Genomic DNA, 11,884 nt, shown 5'->3' with positions numbered 1-11,884 from the left:
GTTGATTTTACCATCAATGACTCAATAGTCAATATGAGCTTCTTCAGAAAGTATTTGGCAATTTAAGAGATTTCCATGGGTTGAAAGTAAATGGTTGCTTTGATTATGAGATAATCGAATATGTCTTACCTCAGATTCAACTTATGACTCAGAAAGTAGTAAAATTTTTTCTACTCTTTTGGATTACCGACTTGATGTATCAGACAAATCAGATGCCTCTTGATTTAATTTGAAGATAGCTACTCTACTTATGGAGGTTATTCCTGTTGAACTGCATGTTATGCACATATGTTCTACGTTCTTGAAAGCTTCAATGTCGGCAGAAGTTGTACGCTTCATCAAGCAACTCTTAGAAGAATCTCTAGACATTCTTAGAGAATCACTGATTCGTATACAACAGCACATCACTAATGATATTACTCCGAGCCCTTCAGCGTACAACTTTCATGTCTTGATAGAGTTCCTATTGATTATTCTTTCTGATGTGCTCCTTCATGAAAAATAGTTTGTTCTCTTAGCACATGTTGGAGCACTTACCAAGGATGTATTCATTCTTGTTCGAAATTTAGAAAAGAACGCACAAAGTGAAGAGAATATGAACGGAACAAGTGGTGCAAGTCTAAACTTGCTGGAAAATATTGAATTTCTGAATGAAGATCTGAAGAGTGTTTTCTTGAAAGCCCCTGCAGAGTCACCTCAGCTCCACTTCCCCTTAAGTGATGGACCACTCTTCATGACTCTTCTACTCAGAAACTTAAATGACTTGCTCAATTCTAATGTTTATTCAGTTGCTTTGATAAAAGAAGAAATCGGTCAGCTGAAAGAAGACCTAGAGCTCATAAATTCGTTCTTTGGGAAAGTTGAGCAAGAATGGAATAGAGATCTTTGGGCTCGTAAATGTGGCATATGCAGTGGAACATGCTATCAACTCAATTATTGTCAGGATAATGGTCTCTTGCAGCTTATCTTCGTATTTCCTGATACCATAGGAAAAATCAAGCTTGTATAAAAAGAGGTACAAGAAAAGATCTCCAAGAACACAAGTACAATTTTTGTGAACTCTCCCAACAAGAAAGTTGAAAACAAGTCATCAATAGTTGGTAAAATAATTATAGGTTTTGAGGAGGAGACTGAGTGGATAATTAGGAAGCTCACCAGCGGACCAATGGAGATAGATGTAATTTCCATAGTCGGCATGCCACGACTTGGAAAAACTACTTTGGCTTACAAAGTATATAATGATAAATCTGTTGTTGATCATTTCGATGTTCGTGCTTGGTGCGCAGTCAACCAGGAAAGTAATGAGAAAAAGTTGTTGCAAAAAATTCTCAATCAAATACATGGTTTGGAAGAAAGTGACAGTGAGTATGAAATAGATGATGACGTTGCTAATAAGCTGTAGAAACGACAGTTTGGAAAGAGGTACCTTATTTTCTTGGATGACTTGTGGGATGCTACAAGGGGTGGGCATGGTACGGTATTTTAAACTTCGGTATGGTAACTTCAGTTTTTGGTATCTAAAAGAACAATACCATTACCATACCAAATTAGTTCAGTATGGTTCGGTATTTTTAAATTTGGTATTTTACGATTTGGACTATGTTATGTCATCTGCTGCTGTGCTGTACTATGTGTTTGTGTGATATCTCGTGACTTGAGCCGGGGGTCTTTCGGAAACAGCCTTTCTACTTCATCAGAGGTAGAGGTATGGACTGCGTACATCTTACCCCCCCAGACCCCACTAAGTGGGAATACACTGGGTTTGTTGTTGTTGTTGTTGTTGTTGGTATTTTACGATTTGGTAATTCGGTAACCATACTTTATTTGATTTCTAATTACATATATTCATATGGAAAAACTACAACTTTAAATTTAAAAAATGTCTCAATCATGTTAGGGTAACAACTATCTTTATTTCTCAATTACACAAAATTAACATTTCAATCACGATTGAATAGCCCGAGATACAAACTCTGAAAAACATTACCTAAACTTAAGCATAGTGCTCCTAAATAATAAGCTTCCCAAAAAATTTATTTCTGAATAAAAGTTACTTCTGTGTTCAATTGACTAATCAATGATATATAAATATATTTAATAATCTTAAATATAATATATATATATATATGGGTTTTATATGTTATTAAAAACTTCGGTGCGGTATACGGTATTTTGGTATTTATTGCATAAATATCAAATACCGTACCAAATACCAAAATAATTTAAAATTCCTACCAAATACCATAACATCAATACCGCGGTATAAATTTTTTTAATTTCGATCTGGTATTCGGTATATACCATACCATGCCCACCCCTAGATGCTGCAACATGGGATGAGCTAACAAGGCCTTTTCCAACTGAATTTCAGAAAGGAAGCAGAGTTATTTTAACAAGTCAGAAAAAGAAAGTGGCTTTGCATGGAATATCCCACAGTGATCCTCTTGATCTTCGATTGGTAAGACTAGAAGAAAGTTGGGAGTTATTAGAGAAAAAGGTATTCGTAGAAGAATGTTGCCCTGATGAACTAAAAGATGTTGGTGAAAAAATATCCCAAAAGTGTGATAGGCTTTCTTTGGTACTTGATTTGATCGGTGGTATTAGAGTTGCCTCGAATTTTTTGACTCTCTGCTGATTATGCCTCAACATGCCTCCATGTTCCAGCTTGAGTCTTGGCACTTGCCCAGTTTTAGGAAATTGAGTAGATCATGATGCAGTTACTGGTCATCAGTTATTTTTTCTAAAAGTGCAGCCTATTTCTCAGGGGCATTTTCTATATATTTTTGGTGATATATATAGTTTTCTTTGTAACTGCTTGAGGCAGTGTCTTTGTTGTACTGAAGATCAAAATCTTCTTTATCCTCATACCTTCATATTTTGAATTCTTGAGGATTTGATTGTACTCTACCTTCTATATAGTGAATAGCTTATCGTTGCCCGTGGTTTTTTCCCAACTTAGGTTTCCACGTTAAATTTATGTGTCATCTATTTTATTTCCAGATTTTTTTCTTGATTTTATATGTGTATTGTTCCTTGATGTAAGTGAGTTTCTAACAAGTAGTATCAGAGCCAGGTTCATTCCCGTTTCGGGCTCCCGGTCCATGCGCCAGTGCCAATTAGGCCTGGGCGTGAGTGGGGGTATTAGAGTGGGTAAAAGTCCCACATTAGTTGGGGAATGGACTAGTGGTTTGCTTATATAAACTTGGGAAATCCTCCCCTTATGAGCTAGCTTTTGAGGTTGAGTTAGGCCCAAGGTGCATTTCTTGACATGCTATCAGAGCCAGGTTCAATGATATCTACTGTAACCAAGTTTGATATCGAGAAATTTGATGGAAAAATTAGCTTTAGTATCTTGAAGGTCTAGATGAAGGCTGTTCTCACACACAACGATTTGAAGAAGGCTTTAGATGGCAAGTCTAAGAAGCCTGATTCTATGAACGACGAACAATGGGAGGAGTTGGATGAAAAGGCACTCTCTGCAATTCAACTTAGTCTTTCCAAAGAGGTTTTGTGGGAGGTTATTCATGAGACTACTGCTGCAAGTCTCTGGTTGAAACTTGAGTCTCTTTATATGACCAAAAGCCTTTCCAATAAGCTCCGTCTCAAAGAGCGTTTATACACGCTTCGTATGTCTGAAGGTTCTTTGATCCAATCTCATCTTGATGCATATTATTCAATTATAATAGATCTGAAAAATTTAGAAGTTAAAATTGAGGATGAAGACAAGGCTGTCTTATTAATTGTCTCTCTGCCATCTACCTATAAACACTTCAAGGAGATTATGTTATATGGAAATCATGAAACTTTATCTTATGAAGATGTTCAATCAAATTTGTTGTCCAAAGAAAAATTTGATCTTGAAGTTCATTTAGAAGATAAAACAGAGGGCTTGTTTATTAGAGGTAGATCATAGAACAAAGGGTGTTATTCCGGCAAGACATTTCATTACTGCAAGAAACCTGGGCATGTTATTTCTGAATGCAAAAAACTGAAGAATAAAAAGAAGAGAGAAGAAAATAACAAAATATTGTAGAAAACTACTGAAGCCGGAGTTGCTGAATATGATTCCGAAGGTGATGTTTTGTTAGCTGTCTCTACTGATAAGAAGAACTCTTCTGAATGGGTTTTTGATACTGGATGTACGTATCATATGTGTCCTCGTAAGGATTGCTTTTCAACATATGAAAAAGCTGAATTAGGTGTTGTCCTAATGGGGAATGATGCCCTTGGGATTGGTAATGTACAAATAAGGACCCATGATGGCGTTATCAGAACCTTGACCAATGTTCGTCATATTCCTGGCTTGAAATACAACCTGATTTCTTTGGGTACTCTTGAATCTCTTGGATGTAAATATTCAGCAGAAGGTGGAATTCTCAAGGTTTCAAAAACTGATCTCGTCTTGATGAAAGGAATAAGACGTGGGACTCTCTATTACTTGCAAGGTTCAATTGTGACAGGATCTGCAGCAATTTCCACATCATTATTTGATGATGATCTCACTCGTTTATGGCATATGCGCTTGGGTCATATGAGTGAGAAAGGTATGTCTCTTCTTATCAAAAGAGGTCTTCTCGATAATTAAGTTACTGGGAAATTGGTTTTCTGTGAACATTGCATATTTGGAAAACAAAAGAGAGTGAGTTTTTCAGCAGTTATACATCACACATATGGTCTTCTTGATTATATTCATTCTGATTTATGGGGGCCTTCAAAGGTTACATCTCTCGGAGGAAAATGCTACATGATGACCCTTATAGATGATTTCTCTCGCAAAGTCTGGGTTTATTTCTTGAGACATAAAAATAAAAATTTTCTTAAGTTCAAGAACTTTAAGGCTCTTGTTGAGAATCAAACTTCAAAGAAGATTAAAAAACTTTGGACTGATAATGGCTTGGAGTTTTGTGAGTCAGATTTTAATAAGTTTTGCACGAGTCATGGTATTGCTAGACACAAAACTCTTATTGGGAAGCCCCAACAAATAGAGTTGTGGAACGTATTAATAGAACTCTTCTTGAAAGATCTCGTTGTATGCTTTCTAATGCGGGACTATGGCATCATCGTGATTTTTGGGCCGAGGCAATTCTACAGCTTGTTATCTTGTCAATCGATCTCCTCACTCATCCATTAACTTCAAAATTCCAGAAGAAGTTTGGTCAGGTAATCCGGTGGATTTCTCTAATTTAAAAGTATTTGGATGCCCTACTTTTGCCCAAGTTAATGATGGAAAGTTAGCTCCTTGGGTTGTGAAATGCTTATTTCTTGGCTATGCTTCTGAGTCTAAAGGGTATCGTTTATGGTGTCCTAATTTTTGAAAAATAATTTTGAGTAGAGACATCACTTTTAATGAAAATAATCTATTGTGGTTTGGAAAAGAGTCTTCTGTATTATCTCCTAGTATAGGTGATCCACAAGATACTAGTGAGAAGGTGGAGTTAGACGTGAGAACTACATCTCAGAAGGTTGACCCTAACTTTTCTACAGACCCACAATGTAGCAATGATATTCATGTTGATGAACAAGATTCTAGTACCACCCATCCCGTTGAGCCACAATTGATGGATGATTCTTCTATTGCTCATAATAGACCAAGGAGAGTTATTAGAAAGCCCAACTGATACAGTGATAATGATGGTCTAATTGCCTATGCACTTACAGTTGCACAAGAGATTTCTGAAGGAGTTAAACCTACTTCATATTCGGAGGCAATCAACAGTTGTAATTCATCCCAGTGCTGATAGTAATGCAAAAATAAATTAAAAGTTTGCATAAGAACGGGACATGGGAGTTATATGAACTTCCTAAAGGCCGTCGTGAATTAAGCTGCAAATGGATTTTCAAATGGAAAAAAGGAATTCCTGGTGTTGAAGATGCTAGATGGAAAACTCATTTAGTTGTTCGAGGCTTTGATCAAAAGGAAGGCATTGATTTTAATGAAATTTTCTCTCCCATTGTTCGTCATTCTTCCATTAGAGTGCTTCTTGCCTTCATCGCATTATTAGACTTGGAATTGGAGCAATTAGATGTTAAAACGACTTTTCTACACGGAGAATTGGAGCGAGAAATTTATATGAAGCAACCTCAGGGCTTTGTTATTCCTAGCAATGAACAATGTGTTTTCCATTTGAAAAGGTCCTTGTATGGACTTAAACAAGCACCTAGGCAGTGGTACAAGCGATTTCATGCTTTTATGGTTAGTCAAGGCTACACACGAAGTCAATATGATAATTGTGTGTATTTTCAAAAGTCTTCAAATGGTTCCTTTATTTACTTGTTATCATATGTGGATGACATGTTGATTGCTTCAAAAGACATGTCTTTGACCAATAAGCTTAAGTCTCAACTAAGTAATGAGTTTGAAATGAAGGACCTTGGTGCAGCAAAGAAGATTTTGGGAATGGAGATTTATAGAGAATGACAAGCTGGAAAGCTATACTTGTCTCTGAAAAAATACGTTCATAAAATCCTTGACAAGGTCAATATGAGTAAGAGCAAGTCTGTCTCAACTCCTCTAGCATCTCACTTTAAGATATCTTCTGAATTCTATCCTAAAACAGAGGAAAAGATTGAAATAATGTCCAATATTCCCTACTCCAGTGTAGTTGGCGGTCTCATGTATGCCATGGTATGTACTAGACCCGATCTTGCATACACAGTGAGTATGGTAAGTCAGTATATGCACAATCCTGGAAAGTATCATTGGGATATGGTGAAGTGAATTTTTCGATACTTGAAAGGTACGATTAATCTTGGCTTGGTCTTTGATAGGAACAAGGTGACATCTAATGATGTTGTTAGGTTTGTTGATTCTGATTATGGTGGTGATATTGATAGGCGCAGATCTCTGTCTGGGTACAAATTCACTTTATGTTCTGGTTCTATTAGTTGGAAAGCATCTTTGCAATCTATTACAGCTTTATCCACTACAGAAGTGGAGTACGTTACAACTACTAAAGGTGTGAAAGAGGCTACATGGTTACGTGGTCTTATTCTTGAGCTTGGTGTTTCACAAGATACTACTGTTGTGTTCTTAGATAGTCAGAGTGTAATATATCTAACAAAAAATGATGCTTATCATTCCAAGACTAAGCATATTATTGTGAAATATCATTATATCAGAGATACAATGACTGCCGGAGAGATTATAGTTAAGAAAGTGTACACTTCGGAGAATCCGGCAAATATTCTTACTAAGCTACTTCCCATTGCTAAGTTCAAACATTTTTTGAATTTAGCTAGTGTTTACAAAACTTGATTGCCCTTCAGGGCTTTTATGGTAATGACGAGAATCTACTAAATGTGAGTCAAGGTGGAGATTGTTAGAGTTGCCTCCAATTTTTTGACTCTCTGCTGATTATGCCTCAATATGCCTCCATGTTCCAGCTTGGTTCTTGGCACTTGCCCAGTTTTAGGAAGTTGAGCAGATCATGATGCAGTTATTGGTCGCCAGTTGTTTTTTCTGAAAGTACAGCCTATTTCTCAGGGGTATTTTCTGTATGTTTTGGTGATATATATAGTTTTCTATGTAACTGCTTGAGGTAGTGTCTTTCTTGTACTGAAGATCAAAATCTTCTTTATCCTCATTCCTTCATATTTTGAATTCTTGAGGATTTGATTGTACTATACCTTCCATATAGTGAATAACTTGTCGTTGCCCATGGTTTTTTCCCAACTTGGGTTTCCACGTTAAATTTATGTATCATCTATTTTATTTCCAGATTTTTTTCTTGATTTTATATGTGTATTGTTCCTTGATGTAAGTGAGTTTCTAACTGGTGGAGTCATTTCAAGGAAGGAAAAGAAAGAATTTTTGTGGCTTGAAGCTCTCAATAATTTGAGTTCCTTTATTTTTAAGGATACAAAGAAAGTGGTAAAGGTTATACAATTAAGTTATGACCATTTGTCAGATTACCTAAAGCCTTGATTTCCTCACCTTGCAAGTTATCCGAAGGACAAATATATGGTAATATCCGAGTTGAAAGACTTACGGAGTGCTCAAGGACTTGTGGAACTAACTGATTTGAAAAGTGCGGAAGAAGTAATGAAGGTTTATGTGGATGAGTTAGTTTCTAGTAGCTTGGTAATAGTGAGAGGTGGTAGCAAAAAGAGATGCCAAATTCATGATCTGGTGCATGACTTCTGTTCGATTAAAGCTAGAGAGGAAAAGGTTTTTGACATCACAAGTTCAAGTGCTTTGTCTTCCTCCTCCTCCTCCTCCTCCTCTTCTTCTTCTTCTTCAGATCCAATGCTACGTGGGATGACCATTCATTATGATGACATCTTCATTCGAATGAAATTCCATTCCTGTTCAATACAGATGAGAAAAATCCTTCTATTAAACACCTTTTCTCTTTGAAGATACACGTGAATCGTGAGTATCTGTATAACAATGTCCTTCAATACAACTTTCACTTAAGACACCTGAGGCTTCTTAAAATGATGGACCTGACGGATGTAAATTTCACAGATTTTTTGATGAATGAAATAGGCATGCTTGCTTATTTGAGGTGCTTAATCATCCGGACAGAGGCAAAAGCTCTCCCTCTATCATTTTCAAACCTACGGAATCTAGAAACTCTGGTAGTGAGGAATGGTGGAACAGACATGGTATTATCGCCTAGTATCTGGTGTCTTGTAAAGCTACAATGTGCGTCCATCTATAATTGTTCTTTCTTTGATTCAGATATTGACGAACCAACAAAGTTAGAGAATCTGACAACAATAGATCTTCTCAACTTTTCCTGTTCGGGAGGCTCAGAGGATATTTTCACAAGGTTTCCCAATCTTCGAACCCTTGGATTCTGCATTAGTAAATCAATGGATTGTTCAGTAGAGCATATTTACTTTCCAAGATTTGATGTTCTTAATAAACTTTAAAAAGTTTCAGCATATTTTGTGTGCAGTGGGTTCGATCTGACAGTAGATGCACTGTCAAGAATTGGGAGATCACTACCCAACCTTCAAAGGCTTGGACTAGTAAGGGCAAGCATCCATGGTGGTGAAGAATGGAACATGGCAGAAGTCACCTTTGAGAATCTCAAATCTCTAAAATTCGATAATATGTCTTTTTCTGAATGGCACGTTGCAGATCAATCCTTTCCCATGCTCTCGAGGAATTACTTAAATACTATTGCACTAAGCTAAAATATATCCAAGAAAGTTTTGGGGATATTGCTTCATTTAAGTTTATTTCAGTGTGGGGAAGCCCTCAACTTATAGAGTTGGTGCTCAAGATTAAGGTGTTGCAGAAACGATGGGAGAAGACAATCTTGAGGTACACTACAAAGGTATGCTATTTTAGAATATGTGATTATATAAAAATTCATTAACTTGTTTCCTACATTAAATTCCCTCTCACAATATGTTTTCCAATATTGCTTTTAACATTTATAATCCTCTTTCTTTTAACATTTATAATCTTCTTTGCAGTGAGAGACAGGTTGACCAGAATATTAATATGTAGAGACCTCATATGATGGATTGATCCTCAAGACATTTATACCTTGTTTCTATCCATTTAGTTAATTCATAACGTTGGGGTTAGTAACTGATGTACCAAGACTTGATTCATTTCAGTTCATGTCCAATACTTAGTATTTTCTTGAATGGACTTTGGAAGTGATCAATTTTAGTAATGGTCTGAAATACTTGTTTTCTTTATTGGAATGGATGAGATCTGATGCATTATATACTGTCGCAGTTGTAATCGTCATCCAGAACAAATCATGAAACTAGCAAGTTTCAATGTCCAACTTGGAATTGGTCAACATTTTCTCTTAATGGTCTTTTTTCATATAATTAACTTTGTATGATCTTTTCCATGATTTTGCTTGTATGATTAGGTAAAATTATAAAGTATAATACTATTACTGGAATAAAAGGAATGATGTTTTTCATTGATTGTAGATTGAGTATAAATAGATTCTATACCGCAATGTGATAAACTAAGAAAAGGTTAATACTTATCTACATATAACCCAAATACAAAAGAGACCTAAAGGGAAGGAACTACTAAATTGAAATTTAAAAATAGAAGTTGATTTTATCCTTTATTACATCCCCGCAAGTTGGTAGTGTCAACAACACCCAACTTGGATAATTGTTGTACAAAAGAGGCTTTTGGAAGTGGTTTTGTGATTATGTCAGCCACTTGATCAACTGAGTGAAGGTGATGTACTTCAATATCTTTATTCTGGACCTGTTCACGAATAAAGTGGAAATTAATGGCAACATGCTTCGTCCTACTATGAAAAATTGGATTGTAACAAATGTTAGTGGTGTTTATATTATCACAAAAAACCTGCGGAACCCTTTTAAGTGAAAGATGAAGTTCACGAAGAACATTTGTGAGCCAGTTGGTTTCTACAACAGCAACAACCACACCTCTATACTCAGCTTCTGTAGAGAATCAAGATATTGAGTATTGTTTCTTTGAGGACCAGGAAATTGGTGTGCAACCTATGAAAATAACATAACCAGATGTAGAGGTGCGATGTTCTAGATCACCAGCCCAATCCAAATTAGAATAAACAACCAAACGAGAATCTGGAGCTTTTGTAATCCTTATACCATATTGGCAGGTATGGCGAAGATCACGAAGTAACCGCTTGACTTCTTTCCAGTGAAATTGACGTGGGATTTGCATAAATTGAGAAACCTTGATAACTGTGAAGGCAACATTAGGACGTGTAAAGGATAAGTAGTGAAACTTCTTTATTACCCATCGATAAGTACCATCAGTTGGAGGATCATTCACTGAAGCTGTCAAAATGGTAGTTGAAGTCATAGCTGTAAGTGCTCCTTTACAGCCTATCATGTCAACATCATCTAAAAGATCCATAATATACTTGTGTTGGGACAAAACAAGACCATCAGCAAAAGAGATAACCTTAACACCCAAAAAATAATGGAGCTGTCCAAGGTCTTTCAAAGAGAAGCGATTGGAAAGACCTTCTATTATATGACGAACCCCATGAATTTGATTTCCAATGATGATTATATCATCTGTATCGCTAAGAGCATAGACAATGAACCCAAGATTATGCAAAATAATAAAGAAGAATCAGATTGAGACTTAGTAAACCCAACAGTTAACAAATAATTTTTGAGCTCAGTGTACCATGCTTGGGGAGCTTTTTTCAAGCCATAAATCACTTTGTTCATCTTGTAGACATGGGTGGAGAGGCTTCGATCTTCAATGCCTGGTGGCTTCCTCATATAAAATTCTTTCTCAATACATCCTTGTAACAAGGAATTATTGACATCGATGGATAGGCCAGTTATATAGCGTCGCAATGGTAAGCACCAAACGAATAGTTACTGGTTTGACTACCGGGCTAAAGGTTGAATGGTAGTCTAATCTTGGATGCTGGGTAAATCCCTTTGCAACAAGCCGAGCTTTGTACCTATCCATGGAACCATCAAATTTATGTTTTATACAAAACAACCACTTGCACTCAACCACATTCATTAAAGGAGAAACTAGAACCAAATCTCGATTCCTAACAAGGGCATCAAATTCAGCTTTCATGGCTTTTCTCCAGTGAGGGTGAGAACATGCTTGTTTATATGTACAAGGAACAAATGGCAAGGAGAGTTGGACACTTACACTAAAGTGCTTGGGTTTGAGATTATTTCATTTAGAGTGTGTGGCCATAGGATGAGTTAAAGTGGTCACCACAGGTGAAGGAATGGGTGGAGTCAAAGTAAGTGTGCTCTGGGAAGGGTTGTAATTAGGTGATTGAGAAGGTAAGCTATAAGGAAGTGGCATCAATGAGGTGTTTGGATGTGGACAATTTTTATATTAATAGGTGATTAATGGTTTGAATGATGGTGGTGGTTGAGTATTATTGGGTAGGGGTGGAATTGCAGGTGGCAACAAAGG

The 11,884-nt window shown here is 36.5% G+C and overlaps 1 pseudogene; it reads left to right on the top strand.

Annotated features, from left to right (window-relative positions):
• The first annotated feature begins 280 nt into the window (after positions 1–280).
• On the top strand, positions 281–9,463 carry LOC124895778 (annotated as a pseudogene).
• The last annotated feature ends 2,421 nt before the right edge of the window (positions 9,464–11,884 follow it).

Source organism: Capsicum annuum, unplaced genomic scaffold (assembly GCF_002878395.1).
Source record: "Capsicum annuum cultivar UCD-10X-F1 unplaced genomic scaffold, UCD10Xv1.1 ctg996, whole genome shotgun sequence".
NCBI classification, from domain to species: domain Eukaryota; kingdom Viridiplantae; phylum Streptophyta; class Magnoliopsida; order Solanales; family Solanaceae; genus Capsicum; species Capsicum annuum.
The sequence above is the reverse complement of the archived record's forward strand: the minus strand, read 5'-3'. Positions and strand labels throughout refer to the sequence as shown.